This window comes from Poecilia mexicana, unplaced genomic scaffold, assembly GCF_051168715.1.
Source record: "Poecilia mexicana isolate PSO_F unplaced genomic scaffold, ASM5116871v1 scaffold_8, whole genome shotgun sequence".
Taxonomy (NCBI): Eukaryota; Metazoa; Chordata; class Actinopteri; order Cyprinodontiformes; family Poeciliidae; genus Poecilia; species Poecilia mexicana.
In genome coordinates, this window is record NW_028263377.1 from 2,395,633 (window position 1) to 2,408,264 (window position 12,632).

Consider the following 12,632-nt stretch of genomic DNA (forward strand, 5'->3'; position numbering starts at 1 on the left):
AGACCTGAGTGAGGGGAAGTGTTTGTCGTATTTAACGGTCTGTATGGTATGTGTGTTATGAATCTTCTCACCAGAATAAATTAAACTAAGCTGCAATCAGTAGGGAATGGGTTTTGTCCTGTATTTCCAAGTTGTTTTTATTGCAGCATCAGCTTGTCCACAACTGAGATGAAAATGCAAGAGGATTGATTTGTTGTAGTCTACAACACCCCCTGCAGCATCCACAGCTGAGATGTACCAGAAAGATGAGTACAGATAAGCGTGGGCTAATTCATGTGTTGGCGAAAAGTGAGCTCAAAGCTTACGGCAAAGTAAACTGTGCTGTGAATGTTTTTGTGATGCCTGCATCCTGGCAGACATCGAGCTGCAGCTGCAGGTGAACAACACTCCGCCTCTCAGAGCAAAAACGGAGCAAGATGTGCATTTGAGTTCTTCTTGGTCTCGCCCAGCATGTCCTGAGGCTGACATAACCTCAGCCTTTTAGTCTGATGAATTATGAGATTTAATATGTGCAACCTTACATACACTATATGTCCCATAACATTTATGTATAGGATTGCTTATATAAGTGGCTTACATAACCCATGAGAATACAATAAACTCATTTGGAGTGTAGCATTTTAAAAGAATAAAGGAAGATGGGCAAATCTGTGAAACTGAAAAATCTAACGCAGTTGTTCCCAAACTTTCCAGCTTCTCACTCGCAAAATAAAAATGTAAGACTCCTGGTGTAGCATACAAGTATTTTTACCGAGTCATATTAAAAGTAACACAATAATATAGTTTTAATTTATGTTCAAGTTTTGTTTTTCTTTATTTCAATGTTAGGATTTAGAATAATTTCTGAAGAACATCTCATGATTCCAGATGAACAATATTGGGAACTGCTAATCTAATGAACTCATCTTTAATTGATTATTAACACAATGACAGAAATGTAAATGATCCACTTTATTTAAAACGTAAAATGACTAAAGATACTAAAGCCAAAATGTGTGCTCACATTAAGCTGTAGGTCATTTCTTCTTTTTGACCATTTCTAGAGCCATTTTGGAAGCTTATCTTAAGCCATTTTGGATCAGCACAGAGACTTTTCATGTCTCTGTAAACAAAATTGGTCTCCAGAAAATTTCAGTCCTCAGAATGGAAATCATTGAGCTCATTAATTTATTAATGAGGTTTATGCCTCCTCAAAATCTGTAATCTTCCTTTAACATTCAAATGTGGCAATTAAAAATATTAACTCTTTCAACAAAATCCCATGAAAATCACATGTGCTGCATGAAAACCACACATGTGGTTCACACAACTTTTCATACGTGAATGATGTGAATCACATGTGGAAAGCACATGTGTGATTTTTGAATGTTTCGTGGTAAAACCCCATGTGATCACATGTGGAAATATGTAATCACATGTTGAATAAACCATGGATCACATGAACAAAATACTTTTTCACATGTGGAAAATGGGAACCGCATGTGGAACATGTGACCCCATGTGAATTTCATGGGATTTTTTTGTAGGAGAATCGACAAGAAAAATTATTTTCAATCTCACAATAGCTCAGTGAAATTGCAATAGATCACAAACAACATAACGACTCGCTTGCCCATCCACAGTGGTCTCTCTGTGTCTATCGGCAGCTCAGCAGGTGAGTCATCTTCCTACTTCTGGGGCTCATGTTTAGCTGCTCTTCCTCCTGTGTCTTATCACTATCACACAGATAGTGATGAGTCATTTCAACACTGTCTGAAAAATCTCCAAATAAATGCTCCTGACAGGAGTTTCCAAAAGCAAATAGGACACTTCATTACTGTCATAATGTTTTAAGAAGCCATTTGTCAGTTGAGTTTATCAAAAGTTATTGCAGTAATTAAGTAGCGGCTGTCATATTTGCATTAGAAAACCAAAAACTATCATGTACTGTACATTACATCATACAGAGTTGCATGCCATATCTCAGCATTTTCTTTCTTGTCTGTTTTAGGATTGAGGTTGGAGCTTTGCAAAGTTAATTTGTCTTATGTCATAACCTTTCTATTATTTAGTGAGCATACACATGCTCTCTAAATAATGTTGTTATATTTTTTATATACCTTTTTTATTTAATTATGTAACACAGTTGCAGTTATGTGAATATTGTTAGCATTTTTATAAGGCCTGGGTTTTAGTTTGCCTTAAAACTAAGTAATAAATGGTTAAAAGGTTTTCAATGAAATTTTAATAAATACATCCTGGAGACATCTGTCAAATCTGAAGTGAAAAGTTTTGTAGCAAATAGATAAAGTAACACAAATATGTTTAATAAAGAGATGACCTCAGTTGAGCTGAACATTTTTATTATTTTTTGACTGGAATGCCTTTAAGTGGCAAATCCTGCTGTGATGATTTGGATAAAAGCAAATCTGACAATGACTGGATCAGTCTTGAGAATATTTTTTTCTGTTTTTTTTTTCAGTTTTCACTTTGGCAAATTAGACGAGACTTTGTCAGTCTTTATGGCTCAAAGGCAGTCAGTTTGAATCATCATCTTCTGGGACAATAAGATGTTCAGCGCGGCTCTCGGATAAACACGACTTGTACAACACACTTGTACATTGCCTCATTTTCACTGCTGTCTTTATGCTGCTTGTTTCACATACAGTCATTATCACAATGTGCCTTGCAGACTGTGGCGATTTGCATTACAGAAGACTACATGAATTTGTTATATGCATGTCCATCCTAGCACAAAATTTTGTCTTTAACTGTGCGCATCTCCTGTCTGCTCGAATCATGATCACTGTCAACCTGTGGGGGAACCACCGCCCACACAGTCTGATGTAGTGTTAAAAAGTCTTAAAAAAAGTTGTGTGTGTCTTGTATTTGCTACCCATGTTGTGTGAGAAAAATGTGTTTGCAAAATGTGAAGTCATTGGGAACACAATCTAAAACCAGGGTAGCAGCAATTGTTGCATAAAGATTAGGAGACGGTTAGAAAACTCGGATATCTGAACTCATCATATGTCTGTCTGCATCCCTGAATGTATCTGCACTGAGTAAAAGTGCAAGGCAATGTTTAGAGTTGGTTCCCAACATTAAACTGATTTCTTGGCCACATAAATCAGTTTGGGAAAATGTGGAGCTCTTTGTCATGTTTTCAAATGTGTTGTAATTTACATACATTGAGACTATACTGAGTGTGTCACATGGATACATGTACCGCCATAGAAGATTGGATTTGTGTCTCCTTGTTAAACTCAAGCAGAGCCACAAACAATGGCATAAACAAATCCTTTCATCAAATATAAACTGATGACCTTTTCATTGGTTACCATTGGTGATTGTCTCTTTTCAATCATTTCTGAGTCATCGCCAATTCTTCAGAGAATGATTGACAGGAAAGTGTGATGAGAAACTGTTGAGTGACTGTTACATCTACTTAGTGTAGTAAAAAGCAATTTTAGTACAAAAATGCTTGGTGCAATGATTTCTGAACCATAATATCTTTGATTTGCATTCCAGATCTGCTTATCAGTCATATATCTTTTGCTAGTTGGATGTGTTTTGTCTCTTAGGCATATATAGATCTTAGCGCCTGAAATAATGAAGCTCAACAAGAGTGTTGGGGTCACTGTGACGATAGAACTGAGAAAAACAAGAGAGGAATAATTACTTCCATATTTTCAGTGCAACATTTATGTTTTTCTGTTAAGGGGCAATCCAAATTATTATTTTATTTCACATGAATAACTTAAACACCAGACGGCCATTGAAACTTTATTAATCTCTTCAGTTTCTCAAAGATCTAATGCAAAAATTTTGAAAATTAATCCAAGGCACCAGATCATGAAATGGACCAGGTGAAAACAGAAAAAATATTTTTGCTTCTTACACAAACAAGTTGAATATTATTACAAAGCTTTGTCTTTAAGCATACCAAACTTTTCAGTAAAATCAGCCATAGCTAAATATAGAAAGGTTTATGCAATTGTATAACAAAAAATACACAGTATGACAGTTTTTTCATTGAAGTACAGACAAACCAAGCTCTGCAGAATTTTAAGCATTTGCTTAAACAAATGTATTTGTATTTCTCAACCCTAGACTCTTCATTTTTCCAATCTCATTGCAGTGGGAAACCTCTTGCAGAATGAATTTCTTTAACAAGATACTGAAGCAAATATTAATTCAGCTTGCAAACTTCACCTCACCACCATGCTGATCTTTGTTCAGTTTGTTTTCAAAAACCCAGTGTTTTCAAAAGACTGCAAGCTGCATAAAAGTATTTCAGAACATTTTTTATTTTTGCTATGTAGCTACCTGCCAGTTAACTCCAGGTTGTATTTCAGTAATTTAAGAACATGCGGTAATTTGTAACTGATTGCTCTTTTTGCTGCTCTATGGGTTTGTCCTTTAAATAACAGCCCTCAGGGTCACACCGAGCCATTTGGTCAGTGTTTATCCATGCTGGGATGTTGGCAGGGAAATGTTGGCTCTAAACCTGCATCCAAATGTCAGCCACTCTCTCTCTCCTCTGTCTCTGCTGTCTTCATTTGCAGACAAAATTCACACTGTGATTGAGCAGTTTCCCATGGGTGTGTTAATTTGGTCAGATCACCCGTGGCTACTCTCAAAATTGCTACTGTCCCACTTCAGTTTTGACCTGTCCAAAGCTGTAGAGTCTCCAGAGGCGACAAGTTTTGCTGCTATTCATGTTTAAGGTAGCAAAAAAAAGTGGGAAGTTCCTCCAACTTTAATACATAGCCCCAAGTGTCTTCTTAGAGCAGTTTAGAAAGGAACAAACAGATTTAGTTGAAACCAGTGTGCCAGGGTATAACTGCTGCTGGACAGGCTAAAATTAAAACCATTTAAACTCCCTGAACTGTAAAAGAACATTTAATTCAACCTGAAGAGCTATTGTTTGAAATGGGTGTGCAGTGTAATATTTTCAACTTCCTCTTCTGCTTCTTTTTAAAGCAATTTTCCACCTGCCTTCTCACTTTTCCTTCTCGCTCCATCACGTCTGTCTCATGATTAAGACTCTGTTTGCTTCAGTCCTTTTCTGTTCATTATCTCGGGTCTCCAGCAGTGTCTGTTTAGTTAGTGTCACATTGATTTACACACGCCCACAATGTGTGAGGGCTTTTTCATACACTGCGCACACTTTCCTAATGACCCTTTAGCTCTACAGCCAGCAGGTGTGTACGTGTGCTTGTCTAAGATTAATTTTTGCATTAAAACTCTTTAGATAATCATTGTAACACCAGCAAATTAACCCTTAAAGAAGAAGACCCCACATGTGCCAAATGTGATTACACCAAAAAAGCCCAGGTGAAAATTACTTAGCAAAAAATGTTACATCTGAAAAAGGCTTTTTCACATGTGAGAAGATTTCTGCATGTTGCATAACATGGCCAAATGTGTTACCTTTTTCTGCTTTGTCCACAACTTTAAAATCGTAGACTAGGCATACAAAATGGAGGATTTTATGTACAAGGATATGATTTAAAATAATCATATGGTCCTCATCAAGATTTAAAATGCCATAAAAACTCAGTTGAAGTTTGTCATTATCTAATTTTAATACCGGAAAAGAATCAGATTTCTCCAAACGACATAAAACCTTCCAAATGAAAAATGTCTCATAAAAACATTCTAAACATGTGGAAGATAATTCATCTTGGAAAACGTTCCAGCTGGGGTGCAAATGCACACAGTGACTAAAACAAACACACCCCCAGAGGGACACGCACATAGAAAAACACACACCAACAGTACACACAGACTGATATGGATTAGTGAAATATATTTGGCACTTAGCAGGAAAGTTAAGGGAAACTATATTCCAGTGCAGCACTGAAAATACACACAGACCCATAAATACGCTCACACAACCCACCATTATTTAATTGGTATGACAAATCGCTGGCTGGAATAATATTTCACAAGATGTGGCTTTTCGATCCAGGTGGGATTCATGACCTCGTTTTATCTGGATGTGGAGGGAAGAAGTGAAGCTCTGTCCCCCACACATAGAAATCCACTGCACCCGTCTTTATGCATGTAGGCAAGCAAGACTGACTTCATAATGGTAAATACAAAATAAAGAAAAAATTACAACCTTTGTGTTTACATTTCTCTCTATCTGCTTTCACATGTGCCTTCCCTTTCCAAGCCTAAGTTTTATTTTCCAAACATGTTACAGGATGTTTACTGGGGGAGATGTCACGCTGATACCAATCAGTTTAGCCTAGTTTATTTTCTTGATCACAGCTTTAGATATAAATGAACCGCGAAGATTCATTTCAGCTCGCAGGGATCAAACATAATTTCCCACCGTCTAGATGAGACATTTGGATGTTGCTGTAAATTATTTGATTCAGAGTGAAAGAAGATGACCCTTTTAAGGAAAGTAAGGTGATGGCATAAACATGCAACTGGTGGATGTAGAAAAACACTTCTTCCTTTCTGCCAATGAGAGATGAAGCAGGAGGGTTCATTCATTTACAGCTGGACAACAGTTTGTGTAGTTATTGTTCATTATTCATTTTCTCTAGTATTGACCTGCTCTACATTCCTTACACATCCTGCACAGGAAACCTGGGAGTATTGAAATGAGAGTGAAGCTCCAGTTGTGTATAGCCTATTTTCTTCTGCAATGGAGCAGCTGAAAAAAAAGTGGGTGGTGGGAATCTAAACAGATTATTTTATGTCTGCCCAACATTCGTCTTTTCTTTGTACATATGATAATATATTCTTCTTTTTGTCTCTTCTCTTTGTGATCTTCTTATTTCAGTGAGCTCAGTGAGTGCAGAACCTTTAAGAAACCTCCCTGTTTTCTATCTTGGTGTTTCCATGTGGGAGCTGTCGGGTATATTTTTAAGGAGAATCGGAGCTCTGATCCAACAAGATTGGCTATTGAAGGTCGTTTGCAGGTGACCTTCAATAGCCACAGAGGAGCCAATGATCAGACTGCACAGCTTTTTCAATTTAAAGGAGTCAAACACCTCAACTGGCTATTTATCCTGTCTATTTAATCTAGGAGAAAATACAGTTTATGGCATTCTGACCCCATCAGATTTCTTTTTTCTTTTTTTCCCTGACAATAATATATTTCTGCATACGTGTAAGGGACAGCACAGGGAAGCCTTGAAAATTAAAATTGGAAATTTTTTCAACTTTGGTTTACTGACTTACAGTATTGTATGTACAGACTAATTAAATAAATTAGAATATTATTGAAAAGTCTTTTTTTCCCCCAGGAACTTTATCACAAATATTAATTACACAGATGTAAGTTTGAAAGCCTTTATTTCTGTGAATTATAGTAACTTTACAATTACAGTTAAGGAAAACATGACATTTGAAATTAGAATATTATATCAGACCAATAAAAAATATTTTAGCATCAAATGTGGGCTTAATGAATAGTAGGTTTAATACCTGCTTAAAGGTTGTTGTTTCGAAAGGCCCATTAAATCTGACAGACGAGACTCATCTGGACTTTAATTTATTGAATGTGACTGCATGTGTAGAGGTAATGTATTACTCTGCCCTCTGGAAAATGAAAGTTGACCCCTGCACACCACACTGTAGTCACAGTAATACCTTCCATGTAAAGATAATGTCTCCCAAGAGCCAAGGATCTTCTGTCTTCAACTTTGTTGCCTTCATCTGCTGCGGTTTCTGTTCCCCAGAGTCCTTCAAAGCCCTCTGAGTCTCTGTTGTTTTTTTGTTGACTCATGGTTGGGAGAAACGCAGACCAATAGTCTTGGAGGAGGCCGTTTCATTTTTTCCTTTAGAACAATGCCATATTTTTGATGTACCACCTACAGCAGTGAAACTTTTTTTTCCCCCTTTCTTGTCATCCTGTGACATCTTCTCATTTCCACTTTGTTCTCCAGGCTGTTCTAAATGCTCATCCATTAAATAAGACAGCTCCTGCTATGAGGGCAATGATTAAGTTGATCGCACTATCAAATAGTCTAGTTTCTTTTCTTTTTTTCTACTTCCCAGCTAGGTACTGAAGTATTTCTATTTTCTCATAGTGCAAGATCAAAACTTCTCCAAAAAATATTGACATTCTTTAAACATTTTCACATTTAGTCATGTTACAACCACAAACATCAATTTATTTAATTGGTATCTTATGCAGTGAAGATAAGATTGTGCACAATAGCAAAGGAAAAGAAAAGAAAATTTAAAATTGTTGCTTTACAAAATAGTGTGTGATCTGTTTGTATTTAGCTCATGTGAGTGAATATTTTGTTGAACCTTTTTTCCTAATCTTCCTGTTGGGGTGGAGGGAGATGGCGGAAACGTCTACCTATGGAGACGCCCAGAAGGCATCATTAAAAGATGCCCTCTAAACTATTTTTGTATCTCATTTAAGCGTTCAATAATTGAACAACTAGAATCCGCCATCATTTTGAGATGAATGACAATGAATTTATTTGTGCACCTCACGAGAGAATCAGAAAAGCACTGAACCGTGTTTATTAACATGTCACCTCTTGCGTGTATGTATCTGATTTGGCCTTGGTCTGTTCACTTCTCTAGGCCATTATGGTGTGTTTACTCTTCCATAACTGACTGAGGTAATTAAATCTTCCTCGTTTTTATCTCTTTTCTCCTTATTTGTTGGAACACTCCTCCTCCGCTCTTGTCTCTTCTCATTAAATCCTTTGCTCTCTTTTCACCTCACCCCAGTTTCTTATAGTTGATTCATTTTATTTTTTGCTTAGCTACTTGTTTACCACAAAACCTAGGCATGGTATTTATCGCTAACATTAACCATGAAAGCTTCTCCTCTGTGACTGATGGATGTTTGCATTTGCTCAAGACATTAATGTCAAGAAAGTGTGGCTTGACTTTATGGCACACTTTCTTAGGAAATATGTTAAAGAGCGACTTTCTGAATTAATTTAGTTATTAGAAAAGCTCCAAACAGCTACAAAAATGCAAAAAAGGTAAAACTGACACAAATCCTTCCCAGTTTGAAGGAAGAACCCTAGAGCTTAAATAAGAAGATTTAGAAGAAAATCTTATTTTGTTGAACCAGCGGGCTTTGAGATTTTACTGTAATTATCTCTCAACCACATTCCATGCAGCTACTTTAATAAAAAAGGAGGATGTCTCATGCAATGTCCACTCTTTCTTTTTCTGCTTTATTTTCACCTCCAGGCGTCTCAGCAACACTGATCCAAAGCCTTTCTTCATTGTAATCTATCAGCACAATACATTTTGTTCATCGACTTTGTGTCATGCATGCTGTCTAATAACAGTTATCTTAATTGAAATCAATAGAAGGATACAGCATTGATTTTGGCCAGAGGGGACTGGTGACAGTGGCCTCCTGCTGCTCTGTCTTTACGTGTTTGTTTCTCTCACATGTAATGGCTCAAAGATAAATTTGTCATAAAATCAACCTACAGCCATTAGCTTATTGGATGAAATTAGTTGTTTATGCTGTAACTGTTTGTCTACCTAGCTCCAGGCTTCTTTATGGTTGTTTTTTTTTCCCTTATCACTTCTGTTGTGTTTGGTATTTGACAGAAGAGACAGACAGGAAAGATGGGAGAGAGGCGGGATGGCATGTGACAAAGGTTGCATGCCAGATTGGCGGGTACACAATCTGCGCCTGAGTCATCTGGGCTGCCACAACACCATCAAGCCCCGACGGTTTATAGCACTTGCTTTAGATGTAGCTCCAAAAAGAATACTAAGTTGTGAAGGATGAAAGCTGCTCTGTTGCATCTCTTTTACTACAAACTGTCTTCTTTACTTTGACTCCTTTAAATAGGACTGCACGTTTGTTTTTTTTTTTTTTTAATTTCTTACACAAGCTTTCAAAGTGAATATTTTAAACTACATTTTGATTGGAGAAGCTACATGATTTTGAAATCTCATCTTGTCTGTGATTTTCATACAAACTATACTACGGCCATATGAAAGTTACCTTTAATTTAATTTCACCTTTTTCTGCCTTTAATAATCATATGTTGCAAGAACTTTCAACAATTACTAAGAAAAGCAGCCCAGATTCATTGATTTATTTTTACAAAGAATTCTGCAAAACCTGTTCTTGTATAAAAGTACATTCAATCCTGTCTTAACCTTTTCTAAAGCTATGTGCGCTATATAAATAAATGGTTATATGAATAAATATAATATTCTTATTTTGATATTAAACTACCTCTCATAGTTTAAACTGGATATTTTGAAAAGATTGTAAAGAGACATATTTTTATTTTACAGTGCAGATGGGGTGAGATTTTATATATATATTGAAATTCAAAAGTATAACAACAAACATCAGATAATGAACACAAAATGCAGTTTAAAAAATTCAATGCACATGTGTAAATAGCATTTCTATGGACTGAAATATTGTTTCATTGAAATAAATGTGTAACAATATAGTGTCATTGTGCATGACAATGAATGCACAAAAATGCTGGCTAACGGATAAAATCTTAGATTTTTTCCCTGCTCTTACCTATGGCTGTGAGGAAGCAGCTGGACTGTAAGGCTCTCTGTGTTAATCCATCCATCTCACTCTTATGAGTTAAGCTCTTTAATGACTTAAAAGACAACACTGTGAAATCAAGTGGCTTAAATAAGAATGTTACAGTGGTAACATCTGACCAATCCAGATTTTAACTCGCACAGAGCGGTGCAGTCAGGAGATGAATAACCCTACAATTCAAGATCCATTTCTTTGAGAATTTGCAGAAAGTATCTAGTTCAATTTGTACTCATTAAATATTTGAAATGCTTGCCTGTAGGATATGGAAGTAATGTTTTTGTTTTGATTGAAGATGTAATAACAGTTAACAGGGTGTTGACAAAATGGGGCAACACGCTAGCCCTGCAGTGTTCCCAGTTAAACACAGAACACTAAAAATCACACTTTCTTTGTTGATTAAAATCACCATGTTGTATCCACTAATATTCCTAGACTGTAAAGTTTCAAACTGTTTCTAATAATTTCTGCTCTTTCTCTCTGGTGCACACCTTATTATTTCTCTTTTTTTTTGCATTAATTGTATTTTTACATCAGCCTTGACATGGCTGTCAGCATGGCAGCGGGGGATTTTTAAAAGCCAATTCTTAAAGCAAATGCTGCTTTAAGTGAAGCACATTGAGGAGGGAGGCAGGGTGGCACCTGAATAAAACGAGTTTAACGAACGAAAACTTTTCTGTAAACGAGTTTACATAAAAAGTTCTGTATTCTGTATTGACTAGTGAAGTTTAAATCCCAAATTGTAGAAACTACCACCATCCATCTTTCAATACAGCAGTCGGCTACCATGGAGACAAAATACAGCCTGGTTAACAGACATTACTCACTAGGAGAAGTACTGATTTATTTAGCCACCTGGTTCTTATGTGTTAATAGAAATTTTCCACCTAGAGCTGTCTGATCTCCTAGATCTGAAGGGGGACATGATCAAAAACACCCAAACGGGTGTCATTGTATATAATTTTGAAATATCTAAAGTGACAAATTAACTTTATTATGTGGCCTTTTTGAATCCAAGAATTAAAAATAATTTAATTAACAGTAAAACTTAATTCTGAGAGCAGACAATCTTTGGAAGTATGTTTGCTTGGAAAGAACAAACAATGTTGTATTTCAACAAAATATACACCAAATAATCAGTTTAATTTGAAAAAGTTAAACATCATTTTCAGTGCTATAATAATCATACCCTTTCACACAGGGTTACAAAAACGCAATGACATAATTGCAAAAGACTAGATTCTAGAAAATGTCTTTTAAGTCTTGTCATATCAACCTAAAATGTTGAAATTTCTTTAGGGCTTCTCAGACTGAAACAAGACGAGCCGTGATGTTTCGTCTTGCTCACCTTTGTGTATTAGGCAGTATGTTTGACCACATATTGTGTATAGTGTGTGTGTGTCTGTGTGTGCTGCAGTGGTGATGAGGTATGAAATCAGAGACGCTTCATTCTGAGGGGTTATGAATAAAGACTTAGTTGTGCCTATACACTATTCAAGCACTAACAGTGCTGGTGCTGTTGGTTCCCATGCAGGATGTACCCTGCTCCCCATTTTCAGTTCACAACCCCCTTGAAATGCTGTATATCCCCCCTCAATACCCCTGAACACACACGCACACACACACACACACACACACACACACACACACACACACACACACACACACACACACACACACACACACACACCCCTCTTGTCTGGCAGTGTGACAGGTTGGAGTGATGTGTGGGCACCAAGCAGTCTGGCGGTGACGTGGTGAAGGCGAGAGGAGTGATGCTTTTCAGCCTGATCACGGTCATCCTCGTGACCTTCTGGCCCCGGGGGAAAACAATCACTGAATTGCATCACTGTGTGTGTGTGTGTGTGTCTGCGTGTGTATGTTTAGTGTGAAGAAAGAACTCTGACTGTTGTGCGTTTGCCTTGACGACAGACGTAGCGTGTTTCTACGTCGTGTGTTTCTACGACGATGAAATGCCAGGAGAGGTGGGGCTACCACGTTTTTTTTTTTTTTTTCTATTCTGTCCACGGAGACAGCTGCTTAGTCGCCATGGTAACAGAAGGATAAGGGACCATGGGGTTTAGCCTCCTTGTGTGTGTGTGACGTGATCACTGAGAAGGAT